Below are 6,121 nucleotides of genomic sequence, written 5' to 3' on the forward strand. Positions count from 1 at the left end.
AAAATTAACATTTATTTACCAGACTGTCCGTCTGTATTTGGGTTTATGTATCACAAACAATCTTCTGATAGTGTTCCGAGGCCTTCCTCTTGACGTCATGAACAACGAACAGGCGAGAGGGTTCTGGAACTCTGACTTGTGCCTTCTATGCCATCCACCCAATGACAGACTGACACCGTACCATGCTATTCTCAAAAATACTTTTTGAGAATTAAGATCAAAACTAAATTAATTTGCCTTAATTATTCCAATCCTTGTGTCTGCTTCATCTTATTTCAGGTAATATCATTTTTTCACGTGACTATTCTGTTATATCATCTATAACTTACCACTGTCTATCACTTTTATGGTGCTTTTATAGAGTTGATTGGGACATAATGGAGAATTGCTCACTTGTTTTATACTTACTAAATATATACTAATTACTTTGTATTTTAAACAGATACATCTATTAATAATAATTATCCTTCTAAATTATTAACATTTACCTCTCATTGGCCTAATGTACTTCCTGTACTCTGACTATTTATCTAAAGGTAGTTTACTTAAAGTATTCCTGTTAAAGCTAATTCTTAAACTTAACAATCTAAAAGGTTAATATAGGTTTAACATTATAACATTAAAGTTTAATATTTACTTGTTTTAAAAGGTTTATAACCATTTTGATAAATTTCATTTTAAATGCTCCCTGCCTGGGGTTTTATGTTTGAGCACCAATTGTAATCTGAATACTTTAAAAGTATTTTTACATTTCCGGAGTTTCACTCTGCTATTGAAGAATTATACAACCCTTTCTCATTATCATCATTATTAATTAGTTATTTGCCAGGCTGGACACACAAACACACACACTTGAGTGTCTCAAAGAGTGGCTTTGAGACCTGTCTAAGGGGCGACTCACACGGTCGCAACAGATTAATGTATGCTTGTTGTATGAGATGTAAAGCTGATGCAAGCTCGCAATGCATTTCCAATGGGAGTCACATGGTTTGACACAACATTTGTGTTGTATGAGGGGGAGGGGGGCAGTCGAAACACAGCCGAAAGCCATACAACAGCTTGTAGTCCAAAATGTTTTATCAAACCATGTGACTTCCATTGGAAATGCATTGGGGCGGCCATGAAACTTACATCTTGCTTACATCTAGCATGCATCAATGTTGTATACTAGATGTAAAGGTGTGAGTCGCCCCTAACTGTGCAATGTAGGCATAAGTAACTAAGTTACTCAAGTACTGAAGTACTGCACTTAAGTACAATTTTGAGTCATTTTTATTTTACAGCAGTATTTAACATTTTCAATACTTTTACTTCACTACAATCATTTGGGAACTTTAGGTACTAGTTACTTTGTGTATTTAGAATAACTTATATTACAATATATACATTAACCACTTCAACCTTTTGTATTAGAAATAACCAGTAATGAGTACTTTTACTTTGGTACTTCAGGTTCATCATTTTGATGCCAATAACATTGTATTTTTACTCAAATAAATTCTAAAACATGTGACTGTAAGCACTTCTTCCATCACTGAATGTAAGTCAAAGAGGAATTTGGATCACTTTCAAATCTCAATGGAGCAACTATTGAAGATATAATGTTTGGAGTTACATAATGCGAACCCATACCAGAGTGTAATTTTGTTTTAAACCCATCATGAATCTCAAGAGGTGTAGATATTTTAGAATTTAAGCTGAACGTGCCAATTATTTAGAAGCAATACCTTGAATTTGATTCAAGTCAGACCTAAGATCCATACTGCAGGATCTGGGGCAAGGGAACTCTGACAGGCAAGGGAACTTTCACATAGATTTGGTGCCACCCAGTGGACCAGCCTGGACACTGCAACAAACCAGACTTTGAACTGGAGAGCTCTTAAACAGTCAATCACATCATGGACTGATGGAAAAGGTTCCAGTGAAAGGTTTGTTTTGTTGTTATATGTTGTTGTGTTCTGATATGTGATGTCATTTGTTATGAAAAGTGTTCATTTAACACGCTTGTTCGTTTTGGAATTAGTATATGATTTATATAGCACTTTTCAAGGTGCTCAAAGTGCACTTTACAGGACAAATAGAATAAATAGTACTTTATTAGGGTGAAAAATAGTTAAAAAGGTTATAAACTAAAAACAAAGAAAGGTGATTTGTCTTGTTTTTATGTGAGGACCACAATGGGAATACGGCCTGGAATTTGTTGTTTTAACCCGCTTTATTAATTTGTACTCACGAGTGTGAGTGTGAGTGTGAGTGTGTGTGTGTGTGTGTGTGTGTGTGTGTGTGTGTGTGTGTGTGTGTGTGTGTGTGTGTGTGTGTGTTGTGCCATAGTTCTCTGAAGGTTTCAGACAATACAATATAATATATCCTTACCATAGTTGTATTTGCACTGATTCTACAGATTCCATCACAATCATATACAAATTGATGACTTTTCGAGGAGCGCTTAATGGCGTTTAATGTTTGTGTTTGCACCGTTTGTTTTACATCAACATTACATCACCTAATCAACATGAGTTAGACTATAATATATTAGCGACCCCTCACTTCACACAGGTGTGATTTTTAAAGTAGTTAATTGAACAGGTCACATTTTGTAGACAGTGCATATGAATCCATAACACAACATTTAGAAAGGAAATGGTAAGTGCTTAAATACAGTTATGTAATTAAACCACACATCAAACCCATGTCTAAACTTAAACCACCTGCGAGCTATAACCATGTGATCACACTCCTGATTAAATGACTGATTGATTGAAGTATTTATTAACAGTTTGCAGAATTACAGTACACTGTTGTTTTTGGCAGCTAATTTCTATTTTAGTTCAATCATAGTCTTTGGACTGAAACTTAGTTTTAGTCATATTTTAGTCACCTGGAATGTTTTAGTGTTAGTCTAGTTTTAGTCGACTAAGTGTCATGCGATTTTATCTACAGTTGATTTAGTTGACTACAATGTATTTTGGCGGGCCTGGATGCCGTTGTAATGACAGATTTTACACTTGCTGAAAATAGCAGATCTACAAGCTATTTTTCTATTTTCAGCATGCAACCAAGTGTAAAATTACTTATACTGGATCTCTTGTCCACTAGTCCCTTCCTAACATGTTAGTCTAGTTTTTATTTGTCGACAAAATTGTCAATTTAGTCTTAGTTTTAGTTTAGTTTTCATTTAGTTTCCATTTAGTTTTCATCAGTGGATGTGTGTCAGACTGATATACAGTGAGGGGGAAAAAGGGTGGGTCATCACCCTTCACTAGTATTATTTCAGATAAAGTGGTGTCAAATCACCTGCTATAAGAGTCAGCTTGAGGAGTAATCATTTCAGCTTTTGAATAAACTAAACAATGTTTGATGAACAATAATGTATAGTTTTCTTACCATGAGTAATTCATTACTAGGCTATATTTATTACAACAACAAATAGCTGAATAATAATAATAATAATAATAATAATAATAATAATAATAATAATTGTAATAATTATAATACATACATTTCCAAATCACAAACTGCTATAGGGTTTAGAAACAATAGTATACAATTAGCGACGGCAAAACAAACAAACAAAACATCTGCAACAACATTGTTTTAATCCTTCTTGGGGTTAAAAGTAGATTGAAAAGTAATCAATGCATAGAGTAAATTACAGTAGAGATAAGGGAAACGAGACTGAGGAGAAAAATAGACTAAGCAAAAGCTTTGTTAAAAAGGTATGTTTATGTGCTGCTCTCAAATGGTCGGGGAGGGCATTCCACAGGCGTGGGGCAGTGGAGCAGAATGCCCGGTCGCCCATGGTGCGGAGCTTGGTCATGGGTGTAATATTACACACAGGTCTGGTTAAGAGATCTTTCTTGCTTTTAGAGCCCTTTAAATGAGCATTTGCGCCTGTCGTAGACATGCGCAGAGCAAGTTCAGTCAGGGAACCTCAGTACCGCCTCAGCATCACGCTCCCATTCACATGATTCACTCAGCCAATCACACACTCACTCCATCTTCATACCGGCTACTTTAACCGGAGGTTTGCATTCCTCCTTCTGCTTGCTTGCTCGCTGCTGCTACCGTATACCTGCGCGCTGCAGTATACAACTTGCTTGCTGCTACTGTATCAGCGTGCCGCTGTATACAAACCTTCTGCTCAATTCTACTGCTGCTGACGTTGCTTTCACGGTTTTCCACGCAAACCTGGTAAGTCAGGGGGTTTGAATTGGTGGGAAGAACGTGCACTGCTTTGTTCACCGACGGAACCTAGATCAAGTTGAAGCTGCTGCTTAAATGTTCTCTTCTGTTGCCATTTTATCGTTGTGCCTCAAACACCGAGATCGCATTTGTTAGCCAATGAATGTCACGTTGGGTCTGTCCTGCTCACAACACTAGTCAAGGAAGCAGCTTACCTGCTATCGAGTTGCTCTGCTTCTCCGCCGTTCTTCACATGTAAATCCAGGCCAATGTTTTATAATCATTCAGACAGCGGTCACGTTTAGTGCGCATTCTTGTCTTGACTGCGTAGTAGTAGGCCTACTAGTCAATATGTGGACGTAATATGGATTAAAAGTACACTAGTCTGCGACTAGGTTGTCCAGAGGTAAAGTAGGAGGAGAGTGGCGACACGCTTTGATCTCCAGTTCCAACATCGTTCCTATGGCTGGAACTATCCCGTTGAGATAGAATGAGCACTTCCGCATTCCATTGTTGCCACGGAAGTCGCCACTATTACTAGATTACTCTGAGTATGTCCGCATCGCGTCTGTCAGGCATGTTGCCACGTCTGGTCATTATAAGCGTCTTGGGCTTGTTTTATTTAAGTCACTTGCCGGGTAAACGTCGTTGTTAAACCCACGGTGCATTTGAAGCACCCTTAGTTTAATATGTTGTTAAAATTATTGACGTTGTTTGGACTGTTTTCATAAGGATTCAAGATTGTTTTTGTGGCTTGTTTTCGCGGACCTGGCTGCTTGTCTCTTCCAATATGGCAACACAAGTTCTCTGATCAGAATGAAATGTCCAATGCAGCATCAGTCAGAAGTAAATGGAGTTGACCAGAGCAACTGAGGGAGTAGAGGTTGCTAGTTTGCATAGGCCCACATGGCTGCTGGGTCCCAAGGAATATTTCAGTGTGAATTGTACCATATCATGGGCCTAGGGTGGGCAGAGCATGCTGGATATCTTTGGCTGGAGGAATCAATATAATGCCAAATGATTCATGCTAACTATATAAACTAAATGATCCTGCTGTTTAAAGTAAAGGATTTACTTGGCTATAAGGTGGATGCTTGCACATTCAGGAATCACAACAATATTTTTCATTAGTATTATGAGGTCTTTAGGAGGCTAATTGATAGGGGATTAATGATCAGGAAGATCTATTGCAAACTATTACCAGTTGTCAAAGCGCAGTTCAATATAAGTGGTCTGCAGCTAGAGGATTTTAAAAATGCCCAGAAAAGCACTTTGGCTTGGTTACGTTGGGGTCCTTCTTTTCAATTAATCAGATGCAGAAGTGCTCACGGATGGTTAAAAAAAATATATGCTCATGCTCATAATTGGAGAAACAAGTCTATGGTACGGACGCACGGGATATAGGCCTATGCGGGCGCTAAAGTTCTTATAACGACAGTGGGTGCCCCCCCCCCCCCCCCCCCCCCTGCCCTGCCCCCAGTGCGGGAGCGCACTCGTCCATTTGTTTGCATTGCACAGTGCGCTCAGTGCGCTATTTCTGAACGCGTCCATTGTGTCAGTGGGTGCTTCAGCCCTCAAGCACCCCCGGACTTAACGCGCTGGGCCGCCTATGCAAGTATGCTTGGAGAAATTGGTGGCATAGGTTACAGCAGAGCCATCTAATAGAAGAGTTACGATGAGGGGGTAGAAACCGAGCGCTGTTCATGCAGTCTGAAAGGCGGACAAGCAGAGTTTGAATACATTGTTTTCAACGAGGTTTCAGCGGCGCAAATAAGAGCTATTTTTAGGCACGTGTGCAACATGACAACTGTTTTTAAAAGTATTATTCAGTGATGACTAAAGTCTCTAATGTGTTTGTCGTATGGTTACTACAAACAATCTAACATATAGGGATTTAAGATCACTAAAGCTGGGCTGTTGCATGGGTCCATGCATTTCT

Source organism: Electrona antarctica (assembly GCF_951216825.1).
Source record: "Electrona antarctica genome assembly, chromosome: 11".
In the NCBI taxonomy this organism is placed as follows: Eukaryota; Metazoa; Chordata; class Actinopteri; order Myctophiformes; family Myctophidae; genus Electrona; species Electrona antarctica.